A 20,464-nucleotide genomic window follows, 5' to 3' on the forward strand; every position below is an offset into this window, starting at 1 on the left:
TTGGTACATACACGCCCTGAAGCAGGACAGAGCTGTGTGAGTCCTAAGGGCAGAGCATGGACAGATTGTCTGGTACACATCACTGAGGAGGGAAAGGACCTGAGATAAGGTTCAACAAACAGTCAGGCACCGTACCAGGCATGGCTTTGGACACAGAGGAAGGAGTTGGCCTTTTGTCCAAAACAAATATGGCAGCCACTACACATCTTAGTTGCGAAGGTGTAACATGTTCTCAGCATACCTTGTAAAAGAGCTCTCTGGCTGCTGTGTGGCTTGGAGTTGGTAAGAGTGGAAGCAGAGAGATGAGTAAGAACTGGAATCAGCTAACAGCAAGCCAAATCCAGTTTACCACCTGATTTGGTAAATGAAGCTTTATTGCAACACTGCATGATTATTTGTTTACTATTATCTATGGCTGCTGTCACACTGTAACAGCAGAGTTCAGTGGTTCAGACAAATACTGTAAGGCCCACTAATCCGAAAATAGTTACTATCTGGCCCTTTACAGGAAAAATGTACCAGCCCCTGCATTAGAAACCCGTAGCAGTAGCCACAATACTATGTGATGGTAGCTGATCAGCCTTCAACCAACAAGAATTATTGAACACCTACTGTGTGCTTAGGAGAAAGATAGGAGCCTGGAAATATAAGTGCTATGTAAGACCAGGTGTCTTCTTTGATAATGTTCAATAGCATCAGATCCATCCCCTCACTGACCCTGACAAAATCTACTCAGCCTCAACCTATCCCTTCTAAACCTTCAACTTTGGCTCAAGTCCTACCCCCTCCATAGAGTTTTCCTTCATTTACTTACACCTTACTCTACATTTTTTTTTTTTTAACTCCAGCCATAAGTATCTCCTATGTTTAATCCTTCAGCTTTGACTAATCTGTGAATATTCATGGTTTTGGATGACCAACACATTTTTCCCCCGTGGTGCTGAAAACATGAAATAGCCCCATCTTGTCCCCTAAGCTCTGAGGTACCAATCAAGCCTCTCACCCAATGGGAGAGCCCTAGGTCCAAGGTTATGGCAACTGGTTCAGGGTCAGAACATGGCCCTAACAGAACCTTTCCCTCAAGGCTATCTGCTGAAATTCATAAGAATTATTGTCTCTTGACTTTGCTGCCATAGTACTAGAAGGCTCTAAGTTTGGGACAGCCAACACCCCTGACAAACGTGCTCACTGGAGACACAGAGAGTCCACCTTTAGTAAGGGGAGAGGCAAAGGAGAGAGAAGCAAATTGAGAGCTGGGAGTCCTGATGGTCTTCCCTGAGCCCTGCATCTCACAATACCTCTCATCCTCACTAATTATACAAGCCAATAAATCAGAATTATTTAAGCTGGTTGTGTTTCTGCCATTTACCACAGGAATCCTAATGTAATAGGCAACTACCTCTGCCCAAAGACAACCAAGGCAGAGCCATTTGGTAGCTCTATAACCCTCAGCCTGGTACCAGAGAGATTCAGATTGCTGGTTCACTAGATGCTGGCTGGTTGGCAGGCACCTAGGCCCTTTACACTTTGATCTTGGCTGTTAGGGCTTCACCTACAATCAGACATTGCTAAGAAGAAACCTAGGGAAGGTCTGGTACAGAACCAAGATACTCTACCTTCCATTACCTCTGGGGCTGGCTAGGTACAGTAACTTGCCATGTGATTTCAGTTAAGTCCTTCGTACCCTAAAATCCTTCACCTTAAAAAGAGGAAATTGGCCTTTCTGAACAACCTTCCCCATTCTGATTCCTGAGCTTAGGTCTGCCCAATTCCTCCAGGAAAATGAGCATTTTTTGCCCATCACTTTGGGACCAAGGTGACTGTTTTCACAGAGCATTATTTGATTTTGCTCCGAAAAATTTAATCTCTGAGCCACATGCAGGGGCAGAAGTCTGCTATTTACATTGGACTTCTCATCCTGTCCCGGCTTGGGCAGCCTCCACACACCTGGCAGGGATGGGCTAAGGGGAATGACAGCACTTTGTTTTTACTGTGGTTACATGTGTCTCATGAAATATCCCAAGCGCTTCTTGAAAAACATAACAAGGAAGTATGAAAAGGAGATTTACAAATGTCTTAGAGGCCAGCATAACCTATGAGGAATTCTAAAGCTGGCTGAAAATGTTATTTTCTTGTTTCCTATAAAAGTACCTTATTTTATTTTATTTATTATTTACTTATTTTTGGCTGCACTGGGTCTTCGTTACTGTGCACAGGCTTTCTCTAGTTGCCACGAGCGGGGACTACTCTGTTGCGGTGCGCGGGCTTCTCATTGTGGTGGCTTCTCTTGTTGCAGAGCACGGGGTCTAGGCACGTGGGCTTCAGTAGTTGTGGCTCGTGGGCTCTAGAACACAGGCTCAGTAGTTGTGGCGCACGGGCTTAGTTGCTCTGCGGCACAGGGGATCTTCCCAGACCAGGGCTTGAACTCGTATCCCCTGCATTGGCAGGCAGATTCTTAACCACTGCACCACCAGGGAAGACCGAAGTACCTTATTTTTAAAAATCAAATCAGATCAAGAAGTTCTCTGGCAATGGTTTCTTGTTTCCGACACTTAGCCCCATTTCTCATGAGCTGTTATTCATGGACTATTATGGCTGCAATATGGATAAAGATCATTACAGAGTTTCTCAGCTAGGGCACTGTTAGCATTTTAAGTGAGATTTTTGTTTTTCCTTCATGTCTCCTGCATTGCAAGACATTCACCATCCTAGCTAAATGCCAGCCCCCCACCACTGCAACAGTCAAAAAATGCCTCTGTTCATTTCCAATAACCCAAGGGGGGCTGGTACTACCCCTTTCCAAGTCTCATTTTACAAATGGGTTGAGGCCCAGACATGGGAAAGTGACAAGATTTCCCAAGACCACACAAGTAAGATAGGGGAAGGAATGGATCTGAAGCCACATATTTTGCCCACCCAATCCCAGTAATCTTTATACTACCTTAACCCATCTCTGATAGCTGTAGGTTTCAATTCTACAGCTGATGCTATTAGACAACTGACAATGAGGTTATTACTATTAATGCCAATACCAACCACTGCCTCCCAATTATACTTTGATTGCGCTTGATACATTCTTACAATGCAGTTCAGCAAGTTTTTGCATCCTCATGAGGGTCTTCATGACCATAAGTAGCTCATCTTACTTGCACTGGTTAGTGGACAAGGAGTAGCCTATCAGAATCCAGAAGCAGCGTTCTAATTCTTGATCATTGGTTCTCAAGGAAGCAGAGAGATGAGTTGGTGGGAGTACACCCAGAAGACAGAGACCAAAGATATTCAGCAACTTGGGAAACTACTTTGTCCGTAAAATCCTAGCATTTCTGACATTTGGAGCACTGTTTGGTCAATGTTTATGTCTTCCCATGAATTGCTCCTATTGGGTGACCCACAAGTGGTCTGCAATACCTAGAGGGGGCCGGGTCTAAATATCTAGCAGTAATAACATATTACGGTGAAATCTGCTCATCCTTTGCCTGTTACAGCTCCCCAAGTCCCATCCCGTTACTAGGTTCAAGAGGAGGAAATAAACAGAAAGGAAAAGAAATATGCTCCCTTAATTAAAGTTAGTGGTATTTGCATTGCACTCTCCTGCTACAAAAGAGTCACTGGCAACCAGGATAGAAAAATCTGCCTGCATGTCATGTGTCTCAGACTCTTCCTCACACTCACGCACACCTGATCCATCAATATTGTATGAAGGTGAAAAGGACAGAGCCTTCAAGACTCTGTGTTCTCATGGTATTTTCAGAGCAATTCATGAGCCTCTTTTAATGCATTTGCTTTCTTTGAGATGTGCTTCAGACAAGCCCACATGATGAAGGATGGAGTGATGCCCAGTCACTTTTTCAGAGTTTTGGTAGAATAACAGGTCTGGAGTTGCATTTTAATAGCAATACACTCTTATAATCCAGAGTCATTTTTTCTTGCACAGGAATTTTGAAGACAAAAAAATTGATTCAAAAGTTTAACACAATGTGAAAAGAACAAAGCTAAGGTCCCAAGTTCGAATACTTTTTAGCCAAAAGCATTTAAAACGGTATGTACAACTGCATGGGGAATGGCAACTTATAGCTAATAACCACCAGGGGAAAATGAAAATATATATATACATGTATATACACACACCTCCCCCCCAAAGAAACATGTGATGGCAGGGTTTTCTTTTTCATATTTTTTACTAGTGTTATTAGGAATTCATGAAGAGTCAATCATCATTTAATTTCTCTAAAATATCCAATTATGGTTTTGCTGTGAAGGGATATAGTTTTTTTTTTTTAATGTTTCTTCATATCACATAGCTCACTTAAAACTAAAATTTTGTTCTCCCCCCACCCATACCACCACAAGAGGGTCAGTTTTGAGGTATGAAAAACCCCTTTTCTATTTTTGACAGTCATCTTCCAGAAGAACCAGAGAAACTGGCCTGGCTCCTGGAAAAAGGCTGGCAGCCCAGCACAAGAATGCCCTATCCATCTCCTCTCCTTTGGTAAAGCTGAGAGCTACCCAAGTGTTTATCCAAATCCATTCTTCAACAAATATTTGTCGCAAACAAGGAAAAGGCCTGCAAAAATTTACTGTTAGCAAGGAGAGTTTAAAAAACAACCGTTCGGGATGAGAGAGAGCAAAAAAAAAAAAAAAACAGAGAAACCCTAAAAATAAAAATAAAGCAATTATCTGGCATGCCTTAAAGCGTCATAACTATTTTAAATTACTTTGCATATAAATATCAGTTATCCCCATGGGAAAATGTAAAACCCAAAGAGAAATGCCTAGAAGTGACTGAGGTATAAAGCTGGTATTATAGTTGGTAAAGTTATACCATAGAAAAATGCATTTCCTACACCCCCAACTTGATTTCAGTCCTTTCCCGTGAAGCATATTGACAAAGTAAAACTTTCTGGTGGTGAAAAAACAACTGGAAGCAAATCACAAAAACTGCATCAGACAAAAATCAATAAGGTGTGTCTTCAACTCAATTGTTTCCTCTCTGAGGATGAAGCAGGCGCTCACAATGAGGTGTTTGTAAATACGCCATCGGTATCTATCTGGTTTGCTTAAACATGATCACCTCTCAATCCACACCACTATTTCATTCTCCTTCTCTTAAGGCCTCACCTCCATCCTCAAGAGGTAGTCATCAGAAAATTATCAGGGGGAAGGTTGTGGTCTTACTGCAAACTACAGATGGTCAAGGAGTAAATGATCTTATTTTGAAAAGCTTGCCAGAAGGTGGAGAGAAGAAGTTTCAAAGCTTAAGTGCATCAATTTCAATCAGTTTAGCTCCAATATTCTTTAATAACGGAAGATCTCAAGTCCTCCAACTCTAAATAATCAAAATCGTCAAGCAAGATAAAATCATTTTTTGTATTCCCTTGAGACCAAATTTAGCATGTTATGAGGCCCAGGCAAAGACTTAGGATACCAGACTTTTTGGGTGGGTATATATATATGTGTATACACACACACACACACACACACATATATGTACTCACCCAAAAAGTAGGGCCACTGTTTAAATACATATCAACGACAGAGGAGAAGCCATTTTGGAAGAACAGTCATCAGAAACATTGTGCCCAAATAGGCAAGAAACTGACAAAGAGTCACTCCTTAACCAAACTGCACTCAAGCTCCTCTAAGCCCCTTTCAACTAGGCGTCATCCTTGGACGTTGTTCCTAAGAGCAAGAATCTAGCTAATTCATGGAGAATCCCCTACCCTCTGAAGGTAACTGTTTTCTGATTAAATTCCTCACCCCCTTCCATCCCCCAGGTGATAACTGATCACTCTGGTCTGCCTTCAGCAAGAATCCTGTTAAACTGCTTTAGTCAGAAATCCCCCTTTGCCCCTGATGTTGCCTATTAGTAATTTCCCACCCACTGACTCCCACCCAGAGCCCCTTAGCTCTAAATCCTAACTTGGCTGTGTTACATTCAGAATTGAGCACAGATCTACACTGAGGTCTCCATGTTCCCCTACTGCAGTAGTTCCTGAGTAAATCTGTTTTTTAGCATTTTAACTGCTTTCCAGCTCTAGTTTGCTTTGCAAAAGCAAAATTGCAAAAGTGCAATAAATAAGAAAAAGCGTCCATGAAAGGGCATTTCTTGGATGGATTTCATGTATGTAAGCACCTGTTTGTTTTTTGTGGGGTTTTTCCCCCACCAATTGACCTTTAACATTTAAAAGAGGCATGAATGCAAGCCTGTCATGTTTTTGATAGCTCAAACATTACTTCTCAAAAATTCTTTCTCTTCATTCTCTTTCACAGAAGTATGTGATAGCTACAGGAATTCAGGATTTCCTATGGCTCCCATGCACCATGCCTTAAAGGCAGCTCTCCTTTATTTGGAAAGGGAGCTACACTGCAGTAAAATATGACCATCCTACGTATCTGATCTGAAAAGGAACTTTCAAGGTAGTCAGGTCACTTTAAGCCTAATCGCTTCAAGTTTTCTCCACCTGGAGTCGTACTCAGTGATCAATGAGGTTCGGAACGCTGTTCTAATAAGATTTTCTCTCAGTCATCTTAGGAAGTGCTAAGAGAGTAGAAGGAAACATTTGGAAAGACTTTTAACAACAAAATCCAGAAGAGGTATTTGTGATGTGAGGGTGGGTCAAGGGAAGAAGAAAGTTTTAATGTTATAGGAAATGTAATTAACCCAGAAAATGCCAGTCCTCATATATTCTGTTTTATTAAAGATGTGGAGCTTGTTTTTAAAACTGTCTTGTAGGATGAAGAGCAGTGAGATAATCCAGAAAGGCAGGGAGGAGGACCTACATTCTAGCCTCTATTCTGACCATTTGGGTCTGGTAACAGGCACTCAGGGGAAATAAGAGGTCCACCTGGAAAGGGAGGTGGGGGGAAGGGTGGACGGACAGCCCATAGAATCCATTAAATGTCCAGCTCAGGCACGGTGACGGTATCCCTGGGCAAGGCAACCCATCAGAGGTTTTGAAGAAAGTGAGGACCTTGATTGGAGTTGTGGTTTAAACAACTCCCTGGAAGCCTTGGTCTTTGATGAATCAATGAGGGGGAAACACCATAGGCCGAGAAACCAGTCAAGAGGTTACTGTGATATTCAGGCTACGATGAGGGCCTAAAGCGGACAAGCCAGTAGGGATGTGAGATGACGGAAACGAGGAAGCCCCGGAAGGCAAGGCAAGACATAAGATGCTGTTTGGAGCATGCTGGCTTCCAAGAATGGCATTTGAAACAGAGCTGTTTGCAACAGCAGAACATGAGGGAGAAAATGAGTAACAGGCTATCAGAAAGACAGAACCTAAGTATCAGTTAAAATTCACCGAGTTGCCACCAGGCTCCAGAACATCTTTAACTATAAATGAGGTGCTGAAAGAGCAGATTCAGCCACACAGCTAAACCTTATATAACTTGCTGCAAGAGCAAAGCAAAAAGCACAAATGGCTCTCAGGAGCAGCCCTGCTCAGTAGGCCAGGCCTGGAAATGGATTTATGCATTCCCAGCCTCCCTCCCTTAGCAAACTCTTTCCCCTTCTACTTGGGTTGCTCGGCGACAGTGCTAGCCAGTTGTTAGGTGACTCCGATACTCTATGGCCCCTTTCCCTAGGTGAAGGCACTGCCAGCTCATGAATGCAGCCACTGACGCCAGGGCAGCTCTCCCCAATCCGGACAGAGATGTATTCTGCTGCAACCTCTCGGCCCATCTCCCAGCACCTGAACACTGGTGGTTCATTCCTCTGCCTCCACAAAACCTTCTTAGTTCCCCTCTGTCTTCATGGCTCCCAGTTTGGCAAAAACATCTCCTCTCAGCAAGAATTTCTAGAAGGCTCCAAAGTTTGAGCCTGACCAGCTTTCACGCAGACTGTTCTTTCATCTAGCTTCAGGGAACCATGAGCTTCCGAACCCCATGTATCCCACTCTGTTCCCTAAAACTGCAAGTTCAAGATACTGGGAAACATCCTAAAAGCCCACCAACTCGTGATGGTTATTCAATTACGGATTCTCCAGGCAGATGAGCACCATTCAATGCTTTAAAAAAAATCCACGAGGGCTTCCCTGGTGGCGCAGTGGTTGAGAGTCAGCCTGCCAATGCAGGGGACACGGGTTCGAACCCTGGTCTGGGAAGATCCCACATGCCACGGAGCAACTGGGCCCGTGAGCCACAACTACTGAGCCTGCACGTCTGGAGCCTGTGCTCCGCAACAAGAGAGGCCACGATAATGAGAGGCCCGGGCACCGCGATGAAGAGTGGCCCCCACTCGCCGCAACTAGAAAAAGCCCTCGCACAGGAACGAAGACCCAACACAGCCAAAAATAAATAAATTAATTAATTTTAAAAAATTAAAAAAGAAAAATCCACGAAGCTTATCTAGGTATGCTGGGATGAAACCACCACTACACTCCCAGTGCAATGAGGAAGAAAAACGCATAGCAGTGTGTATTGCACTCTTTCAGCTACAAAGGGGGCTGTAGATAGTTGCACTTGTATCAGATAGCTCTGGTTGAACACTGCTTTTAAATTCTGCGGTCAGTCTCAGAATCCAGTGCCCAAAGGTTTGCCCCAGTTGTGAACGAGTCAGGGGAAACAAAACTTACAATGAAATTATTCTAGTCACTGTTTGACTTCTCCTATTCTATGGAAATTGGTTAAAAACTAGTTTTCTGCTAACGGCTTGTTACCAGGATACCATTTTTCCAATTACTCACAAAGAGCAGAGGTTATTAACCCTGCGGTTTTGTTCCAGTGGGACTGTTCAAAATCATGCTTCTTGCCATCCACAGAGGTTAAGCAGTGAATTATGAATGGCACAACAATAATGAAATTCGCAGAACGAACCTCTGGAAGCTTCAGATAGGTTTTCTTGGTAGGGTGGAACGAGTGGGCAGAGAGAGGAAAGGCAAGTATTAATAGTCTGAAGGTCTGACACACTCAATTTTACAAAGCAATGAGCAAGCCGCCAAAGCCTCAATCAGAGAATTTGCCCTAATTCCATGCAACAAACATTGTTAAGTCACAGTATCTGAGAGACTATAGAAATAAATGCAATAGGAACAAATAGTAACAGTATCTACTGCCAAATTAACTTACCTGGAGCCTCTTCGGAACTTCCCCCTAAAGGGGATTTGTTACCAAACGCTGACCTGGGCGGCTCTCTCTGCGGAAAGGGAAGCAGACTGAAAATGGCCGCCCCACCTCGTTCTCCCTTTAATGAGTTCACACGGGATCCGTGAGGCCCTGACTCAGGTGAGTCCCCCAGGTGCAGGTCATTAAGAGGCAGCGCTGGTGCTGCCAGCGCTAGGAAGGATGGAACGCTGAGCCTGGGCTCTGGTTGCACCTCCCCCCCCCTTCACCGGGAAGCCAGGTAAAAGCTGTAGTAGCACCTGTGGGCACGTCAGAAATGCAGAGTCATAGGCCCTGCCCCAGACCTACGGAATCTGCATTCTAACAAGATCCTCAGGCAATTCACAGGCACATACAATTTGAGGAGCACTAAGGGTGAGTAGCACTAATGAGAAATGCTGGCTGCACTGAATACAAAGAAGTAGAAAAGAGGGGGCCCTCTCTTTTCAGCCTTCCCTTACAAAATGTTCAACACTTACTATTTTCTCAAACCTTGGCGTGACACTGATGCTTTGGGAAGACAGTCCTGCAGAGACGCACAACATCCCAGCTCACCCTGCGTCCACGGGAGGAAGGTAGAGGAAGCCTGCAATGAAGGCTGAATCACGAACTTGGTCTTCAGTCAGGCAAGTTCTCTGCCCTTTCGATCTCACTTACCCATCAGTAACACGAAGACTTCAGAACTAGACCATCTTCTAAGCCCCAGCCTTGGCAGTGAAGGTCTACCATTCTCTCAATGAGAAAAATAACCTCCACTAAGACGCCTCCAGATCACAGATAAAAATGCCCTCCGATTTCCCCCTTTTATTGACCACTGGATTACACAGGGCACCTGTGCCAGCGCCTCTTTAGATCTTTTTGGCTTTCCTAATTGTGCCTAGCCACCCATCACTCCGCCAGAAGACCCTACATTTAATTGGGGCCAGCTGGTCTGCATTTCCCTGACTCTGCTTCAGGAAGCCCTCTTAGAAACTCCAAAGACACAGATGTGTGGAAGTCGGAGCTTTCCTCAGGATATCTGGCTCCTCCCCAGAAAGAAGGATAACACACCCACATGCATACCTACAGAATCTGCGAAGAAGAAATAGTTTAGCTTTTTTGGTATTTGTCATGTAGGGATAACCATCTTGGGTTTCCACAAGCCACAGTGGCTATCAGTATAGCTGATTACTTTAAACACAGAATCCCAGGGTAAAATGTCTCTTTAAACTTGATCCTTAAAGATCAAGTACCCTAAATTATATTCAAATATCCCTTTTATAATACCCTGACACCTTAGCCTTCAGGCCCTGAATATCACCATTATTAGCAAAACCATTCCACCTGCTCTCTAGAAGTTTCCTTGAGGTTATGGATCACAGATCTGCTTTCTGGTCACTTTTACTTACTGGGACTGCCTCTTCTTCTAAGCCCCTCAGCACCCCTCTTCTTTAGCGTAGGCTGCTATCTTTTGTTCTCTAGTTAAGCATCCCCAGTTCCTCTTAAGATGTTCTTTAAAATTTCTTTAGTAGGCTCACAACTCTTTTAAAGACCAGCACGGAGGGGGGACCTTCAAGATGGCAGAGGAGTAAGAAGTGGAGATCACCTTCCTCCCCACAAATACATCAAAAATACATCTACATGTGGAACAACTCCTACAGAACACCTGCTGAACGCTGGCAGAAGACCTCAGACTTCCCAAAAGGCAAGAAATCCCCCACGTACCTGGATAGGGCAAAAGAAAAAAGAAAAAACAGAGACAAAAGAATAGGGACAGGACCTGCACCTCTGGGAGGGAGCTGTGAAGGAGGAAAGGTTTCCACACACTAGGAAGCCCCTTCACTGGTGGAGACAGGGGATGAGGGGGGAAAGCTTCGGAGCCACGGAGGAGAGCACAGCAACAGGTGTGCAGAGGGCAAAGCAGAGAGATTCCCGCATAGAGGATCAGTGCCGACCAGCAATCACCAGCCCGAGAGGCTTGTCTGCTCACCCGCCAGGGCGGGCGGGGGCTGGGAGCTGAGGCTCGGGCTTCGGAGCTCAGACCCCAGGGAGAGGACTGGGGTTGACGGCGTGAACACAGCCTGAAGGGGGCTAGTGTGCCACAGCTAGCCGGGAATGTGTCCAGGAAAAGGTCTGGAGCTGCCGAAGAGGCAAGAGACCATTGTTTCAGAGTGCATGAGGAGAGGGGATACAGAGCACCATCTAAACGAGCTCCAGAGTCAGGTGCAAGCTGCCCCTATCAGCTTAGACCCCAGAGACAGGCATGAAACGCTAACGCTGCTGCTGCAACCACCAAGAATTCAGTGTGCAAGCACAGGTCACTATGCACACCTCCCCTCCAGAGAGCCTGTGCAGCCCTCCACTGCCAGGGTCCTGTGATCCAGGGACAACTTCCCCGGGAGAACGAATGGCGCGCATCAGGCTGTTGCAATGTCACACTGGCCTCTGCCACAGCAGGCTCACCCCACATTTCCAATTATAACTACCGTACCCCTCCCTCCTCCTGGCCTGAGTGAGCCAAAGCCCCCTAATCAGCCACTGCTTTAACCCCTTCCTGTCTGGGTGGGAACAGAAGCCTGAGGGCAAGCTACATGCAGAGGCGGGGCCAAATCCAAAGCTGAACCCCAGGACTTGTGCAAACAAAGAAGAGAAAGGGAAATTTCTCCCTGCAGCCTCAGGATCAGTGGATTAAATCCCTACTATCAACTTGAGGTACCTTGCATCTGTGGAATACCTGAACAGACAACGAATCAACCCAAAATTGAGGCAGTGGACTCTGGGAGCAACTGTAGACTTGGAGTTTGCTGTTTGTGACTGACTTGTTTCTGATTTTTATGTTTATCTTAGTATAGTTTTTAGCGCTTGTTATCATTGGTGGATTTGTTTATTGGTTTGGTTGCTCTCTTCTTTTTTTTATTACTTTTAAATTTTTTTATTTTAATAATTTTTAATGTTTTATTGCAGTAAATTTTTTAATTTATGTATTTGTGTATTTTTTTTTCTTTCTTTTTTCTCCCTATTCTTCTGAGCCATGTGGCTGACAGGGTCTTGGTGCTCTGGCCTAGTGTCAGACCTGAGCCTCTGAGGTGGGAGAGCTGAGTTCAGGACACTGGACCACCAGAGACCCCCCTGGCCCCATGTAATATCAATCGGTGAGAGCTCTCCCAGAGATCTCCGTCTAAACGCTAAGACCCAGCTCCACCCAAGGGCCAGCAAGCTCCAGTGCTGGATGCCCCAGGCCAAAAAACTAGCAAGAAAGGAACACAACCCCACCCATTAGCAGAGAGGCTGCCTAAAATCATACTAAGTACACAGACATCCCAAAACACACCACCAGATGCAGCCCTGCCCACCAGAAACACAAGATCCAGCCCCACCCACCAGAACACAGGCACCAGTTCCCTCAACCAGGAAGCCTACACAAGCCACTGAACCAACCATACCCACTGGGGGCAGACACCAAAAACAACAGGAACTACGAACCTGCAGTCTGCGAAAAGGAAACCCCCAAACACAATAAGTTAAGCAAAATGGGAAGACAGAGAAATATGCAGCAGATGAAGGAGCAAAGTAAAAACCCACCAGGCCAAACAAATGAAGAGGAAATAGGCAGTCTATCTGAAAAAGAATTCAGAGTAATGATAGTCAAGATGATACAAAATCTTGGAAATAGAATGGAGAAAATACAAGAAACGTTTAACAAGGAACTAGAAGAACTAAAGAGCAAACAAGCAATGATGAACAACACAATAAATGAAATTAAAATTTTCTAGAAGGAATCAGTAGCAGAATAACAGAGGCTGAAGAACGGATAAGTGAGCTGAAAGATAAAATAATGGAAATAACTACTGCACAGCAGAAAAAAGAAATGAAAAGTATTGAGGACAGTCTCAGAAACCTCTGGGACAACATTAAATGCACCAACATTCAAATTATAGGGGTCCCAGAAGAAGAAGTGAAAAAGAAAGGGTCTGAGAAAATATTTGAAGGGACTATAGTTGAAAACTTCCCTAACACGGGAAAAGAAATAGTCAATCAAGTCCAGGAAGCGCAGAGAGTCGCATACAGGATAAATCCAAGAAGAGACAGGCCAAGACACATATTAATCAAACTATCAAAAATTAAAAATACAAAGAAAAATATTAAAAGCAGCAAGGGAAAAGTAACAAATAACATAAAAGGGAATCCCCATAAGGTTAACAGCTGATCTTTCAGCAGAAACTCTGCAAGCCAGAAGGGAGTGTCAGGACATATTTAAAGTGATGAAAGGGAAAAACCTACAACCAGGATTACTCTACCAAGCAAGGATCTCATTCACATTTGATGGAGAAATTAAAACATTTACAGACAAGCAAAAGTTAAGAGAATTTAGCACCACCAAACCAGCTTTACAAAAAATGCTAAAGGAACTTCTCTAGGCAGGAAACACAAGAGAAGGAAAAGACCTACAATAACAAACCCAAAACAATTAAGAAAATGGTAATAGGAACGTACATATCTATAATTGCCTTAAATGGAAATGGATTAAATGCTCCAACCAGAAAGACATAGACTGGCTGAATGGATACAAAAACAAGACCCGTATATATGCTGTCTACAAGAGACCAACTTCAGACCTAGAGACACATACATACTGAAAGTGAGAGGATGGAAAAAGATATTCCATGCAAATGGAAATCAAAAGAAAGCTGGAGTAGCAATACTCATATCAGACAAAATAGACTTTAAAATAAAGACTACTACAGGAGACTAGGACACTACATAATGATCAAGGGATCAATCCAAGAAGAACATATAACAATTGTAAATATTTATGTACTCAGCATAGGAGCACCTCAAAACATAAGGCAAATGCTAACAGTCATAAAAGGGGAAATCGACAATAACAAAATAATAGTAGGGGATTTTAACACCCCACTTTCACCAATGAACAGATCATCCAAAATGAAAACAAATAAGGAAATACAAGCTTTAAATGACACATTAAACAAGACGGACTTAACTGATATTTATAGGACATTCCATCCAAAAATAACAGAATACACTTTCTTCTCAAGTGCTCATGGAACATTCTCCAGGTTAGATCATATCTTGGGTCACAAATCAAGCCTTGGTAAATTTAAGAAAATTGAAATCATATCAAGTATCTTTTCTGGCCACAACACTATGAGACTAGATATCAATTACAGGAAAAAAAAAACTGTAAAAAACACAAACACATGGAGGCTAAACAATACACTTCTAAATAGCCAAGAGATCACTGAAGAAATCAAAGAGGAAATCAAAAATACTTAGAAACAAATGACAATAAAAACACGACGACCCAAAACCTATGGGAATGCAACAAAAGCAGTTCTAAGAGGGAAGTTTATAGCAATACAATCCTACCTCAAGAAACAAGAAACACCTCAAATAAACAACCTAACCTTACACCTAAAGCAATTAGAGAAAGAAGAACAAAAAACCCCCAAAGTTAACAGAAGGAAAGAAATCATAAAAATCAGATCAGAAATAAATGAAAAAGAAATGAAGGAAATGATAGCAAACATCAATAAAGCTAAGAGTTGGTTCTTTGAGAAGATAAACAACATTGATAAACCATTAGCCAGACTCATCAAGAAAAAAAGGGAGAAGACTCAAATCAACAGAATTAGAAATGAAAAAGGAGAAGTAACAACTGACACTGCAGAAATACAAAGAATCATGAGAGATTACTACAAGCAACTACATGCCAATAAAATGGACAACCTGGAAGAAACGGACAAATTCTTAGAAAAGCACAACCTTCTGAGACTAAACTAGAAAGAAACAGAAAATAAAAACAGACCACTCACAAGCACTGAATTTTAAACTGTGATTAAAAATCTTCCAACAAACAAAAGCCCAGGACCAGATGGCTTCACAGGCAAATTTTATCAAACATTTAGAGAAGAGCTAACAACTATCCTTCTCAAACTCTTCCAAAATATATCAGGGGGAAGAACACTCCCAAACTCATTCTACGAGGTCACCATCACACTGATACCAAAACCAGACAAAAACGTCACAAACAAAGAAAACTACAGGCCAATATCACTGATGAATATAGATGCAAAAATCCTCAACAAAATACTAGCAAACAGAAGCCAACAGCACATTAAAAGGATCGTACACCATGATCAAGTGGGGTTTATCCCAGGAATGCAAGGATTCTTCAATATATGCAAATCAATCAATATGATACACCATATTAACAAATTGAAGAATAAGAACCATGTGATCATCTCAATAGACGCAGAAAAAGCTTTTGACAAAATTCAACGCCCATTTATGATAAAAACCCTCCAGAAAGTAGGCATAGAGGGAACTTTCCTCAACATAATGAAGGCCATATATGACAAACCCACAGCCAACATTGTCCTCAATGGTGAAAAACTGAAACCCTTCCCACTAAGATCAGGAACAAGACAAGGTTGCCCACTCTCACCACTATTATTCAACATAGTTTTGGAAGTGTTAGCCACAGCAATCAGAGAAGAAAAAGAAATAAAAGGAATCCAAATTGGAAAAGAAGAAGTAAAACTGTTACCTTTTGCTGATCACATGATACTATAGATAGAGAATCCTAAAGATGCTACCAGAAAACTACTAGAGCTAATCAATGAATTTGGTAAAGTAGCAGGAGACAAAATTAATGCACAGAAATCTCTTGCATTCCTATACACTAATGATGAAAAATATGAAAGGCAAATTAAGGAAACAGCCTCATATACCATTGCAACAAAAAGAATAAAATACCTAGGAATAAACCTACCTAAGAAGACAAAAGTCCTGTATGCAGAACAGTATAAGACACTGATGAAAGAAATTAAAGACGATACAAACAGATGGAGAGATATACCATGTTCTTGGATTGGAAGAATCAACATTGTGAAGATGACTATACTACCCAAAGCAATCTGCAGATTCCATGCAATCCCTATCAAACTACCAATGACATTTTTCACAGAACTAGAACAAAAAATTTCACAATTTGTATGGAAACACGAAAGACCCTGAATAGCCAAAGCAATTTTGAGAAAGAAAAACGGAACTGGAGGAGTCAGGCCTCCTGACTTCAGACTACACTACAAAGCTATGGTAATCAAGACAGTATGGTACAGGCACAAAAACAGAAATATAGATCAATGGAACAGGATATAAAGCCCAGAGATAAACCCACACACATATGGTCACCTTATCTTTGATAAAGGAGGCAAGAATATATAATGGAGAAAGGCACCTCTTCAATAAGTGGTGCTGGGAAAACCGGACAGCTACATGTAAAAGAATGAAATAAGAACACTCCCTAATACCATACACAAAAATAAACTCAAAATGGATTAAAGACCTAAATGTAAGGCCAGACACTATAAAATACTTAGAGGAAAACATAGGAAGAACACTCTTTGACATAAATCACAGCAAGATCCTTTTTGACCCACCTCCTAGAGAAATGAAAATAAAAACAAAAATAAACAAATGGGACCTAATGAAACTTAAAAGCTTTTGCACAGCCAAGGAAACCATAAACAAGACGAAAAGACAACCCTCAGAATGGGAGAAAATATCTGCAAATGAATCAATGGACAAAGGATTAATCTCCAAAATATACAAGTAGCTCATGCAGCTCAATATCAAAAAACAAACAACCCAATCCAAAAATGGGCAGAAGATCTAAACAGACATTTCTCCAAAGAAGATATACAGATCGCCAACAAACACATGAAAGGATGCTCAACATCACTAATCATTAGAGAAATGCAAATCAAAACTACAATGAGGTATCACCTTACACAGGTCAGAATGGCCATTATTAAAAAATCTAGAGCCAATAAATGCTGGAAAGGGTGTGGTGAAAAGGGAACCCTCCTGCACTGTTGGTGGGAATGTAAATTGATACAACCACTATGGAGAACACTATGGAAGTTCCTTAAAAAACTAAAAATAGAACTACCATATGACCCAGCAATCCCACTACTGGGCATATACCCTGAGAAAACCATAATTCAAAAAGAGTCATGTACCACAATGTTCATTGCAGCACTATTTACAATACCCAGGACACGGAAGCAACCTAAGTGTCCATCGACAGATGAATGGATAAAGAAGATGTGACACATACATACAATGCCATATTACTCAGCCATAAAAAGAAATGAAATTGAGCTATTTGTAGTGAGGTGGATGGACCTAGAGTCTGTCATACAGAGTGAAGTAAGTCAGAAAGAGAAAAACAAATACAGTATGCTAACACATATATATTGAATCTAAAAAAAAAAAGGGTTCTGATGAACCTAGGGGCAGGACAGGAATAAAGACACAGACGTAGAGAATGGACTTGAGGACATGGGGAGGGGGAAGGGTAAGCTGGGATGAAGTGAGAGAGTAGCACTGACATATATACACTACCAAATGTAAAATAGATAGCCAGTGATAAGCAGCTGCATCACAGGGGTAGATCAGCTCGGTGCTTTGTGACCACCTAGAGGGATGGGATAGGGAGGGTGGGAGGGAGATGCAAGAGGAAGGGGATATGGGGATATATGTATACATATAGCTGATTCACTTTGTTATACAGCAGAAACTAACACAACAATGTAAAGCAATTACACTCCAATAAAGATGTTAAAAAAATAAATAAAAATCAATTTATAAAAAAATAAAATAAAATAAAGAGCAGCACATGGACTTGAAATCAGTATTCTGGATGTGGAAGAGGTCAGGACTCAATCATGGCTGTTTTGCTGGTTCTCTTCTTTGAGAAGGAAGTGAAAGGATCGCATCACATGGCAGAATGTTTATTGAGATATAGTTCATGTTTTCTTGTTTCTGTTTGTCTTATCATGGCACCCCGACCAGGTAGTGGGACTTCTGTGCTCCCATGCTTCTGGGGAAGTTTGTGTTGCAAGGTTAAGAGAAGAAGTTGTCCTCAGAACATTCTTAACTTCTCTTTTCCAGGATCTTGTACTTGTTTTCAAATTTGGAGGGTGGCAATAAGGGCAGAGAGAGGGCAGTGTCAATGCAACAGAAAGGTTAAAGCAAGAGAAAAAAAGATGAGATGCCCCAAGTATGGGCAAGGAGATGGAGATAATCTACAAAATTGTGGAGACCTTTGCCCTGCGGGGTTTAAGAGACGTGGTCTGTTCTCGGAGAGGGGAACGCCTGCCTGGGGGGATCAGATGAGTTGGAGATCCCACCTGGGTAAACAAATATTCTCAGAACAAGCTTGGCACAAAAGCAACTGAGACATTTGTATTCAAGAGACCCCACTCTCCCCACTCAGGTTTGGTAATGGAGATTTCAGTGGAGGCTGTGATGGATTAAAAATAAAGGAATATTTCCCCCACTTTCTGGCAACAACTCATGTCTCCAAAACTTGGATGTGACCCCTGGGAAAGGTAGGGGAGCCTCCAAAAATGATTGAAATTTACTTTCCCTGCAGCCTCCCAGATTATAGGTTTACAGTCTGATTTAGAGAAAATGAAATACTTTAATTTTTTTTACATCTGCACTTATTGTTTAAATTTTATTTCCATTATAACTGTATGAAGTATTGTGAAGGGACTCAAAAGAATGATTTCTTGCCTCAGTGAAAGTCCTATCTAATCTAGAGATAATACTTTGATTTCTCTTGATGATGAAAGGTATTATAGCCAAATAGAAAGCAATGTGACTACTTGCCTTGTCATTTTATCTCTCTGTGTCTTAATTTCCTCCCCTGATAAATAGGGATAATAATGACATAACTTCACAAAGATTACTGATAGAATGTGAGATTCCCATGCAGATGGCAATATTAAATTTGTAATACCCATGGGATTTGTAGCATTTATTTAGGATATGGGTTAAAAGCTTGGGTTCCAGGGTCAGAACATCTGGGTTTATGCCCTGGTTTATGCCTATGTGAGTCTTTGTAGTTCTGGGTAAGCTAATTACCCTCCCAAGACTTTAACTTCTTCAACTATAAGACGGGAATAATAATAGTAGCTAGTTTGTAGGGTGGTGTGAGAATTAAATAATATAACCCATGTAATGTTCCTAGCAAAGTGCTTGGTACATTCTAAGTGTTAATTAACTATTATACATTGGGGAAGTTGAGATAAAACATTTTACAAAATTAAACACATCATATAAATGTTAAGTCATCATTAAGTACTTGGTATTTCAGTTTATTTGAAAAGAAATTTTCCCATTTTTTAAAAGAAATTAAACATCTGGACCTAAAATATATATAATTATAACAACAAAAGGAGAGAATATTTATATCCACAGATGGGAACTATTACTTATTTGGGTCTAAAAATAACCCAACACCATGATATAACTCAGATCCATAAATACTCATGGGATGATTAACCAATGCAAAGTACAGTACTCAAAACTTCTTTTGTGCACATATGTCTGAATATGCACATCTTTAAAATGAAACAGTTTTCATTAATTTGCCAGGCATCTGATACAAAGGTCTAATCAATAATTCATCTTGGCAAAGAAACTCATTACTCAGCCAAGACTATGATGAAAATCCTGTCAGGAAACCTTGCTTTGGCTAAACAAAACAACTAAATTAAGTGCAAAGTGAATAATCCAACTTTCTATAAATCATTCATTTCAGGATTAAACATTATGTATTTCTCCATTAAATATGCATCCCAGGCCTGGACATGTATTTATTTCTATAGTGCTCGGTCCTGAGGGATAGCCAACACAGTCTTCTTGGAGTCTCTTTGAAACTACCAGCCCACTGGGCAAAACAAAAGCAAATAAAGGAGAGTTTTGGAGAAGCCAAGAATTGAGAACTGGAAGTCCTCAAAGCCAACCTTTCACATAATCTGGTTATCCCCTCCATCACTACTCTGAAGGCTGGTCATCCTCTTCTGTGTAAACACTACTGTGAATGGGGGGTTTACTACCCATTTTAGTTAAAAATCTTTCCATTTCAAATGGCAGAAAACCCAATTCAAACTAGCTTAAGCAAAATGGGAATTTATTGCTACATATCACGGAGCATGAATAGTCTAAGTCCATACTTTCAGTCTTGGCATAATCAAGACTTAACCAATGTCACCAGGGTTTGTTCATTTTTCCCATATATATTCTTAGTTCCTCTTTCTCTCAAGTAGACTCTCCCTGTGGTGGCAGCTGCAGTCTTCTATTCCCTCCTTCAGGGCCAGGAGGTAAAGATCATCACCCTGGATAACTCAAAGGAAACTCAGAATTGTTTCTTTTTGGCTCTAATTGGCCTAACTTGGGGCTTGTGCCCATCCTTGCTCAGTGGATTGAGAGGGGTGGGGTAGGTCTACGCAGTGTTCTGATACCCCAGGCTCAGTTTACATGCCATGGCTGTGGGGGGATGAGTCAG

The sequence above is a fragment of the Balaenoptera acutorostrata genome, chromosome 2 (genome assembly GCF_949987535.1).
Source record: "Balaenoptera acutorostrata chromosome 2, mBalAcu1.1, whole genome shotgun sequence".
Lineage (NCBI taxonomy): Eukaryota > Metazoa > Chordata > Mammalia > Artiodactyla > Balaenopteridae > Balaenoptera > Balaenoptera acutorostrata.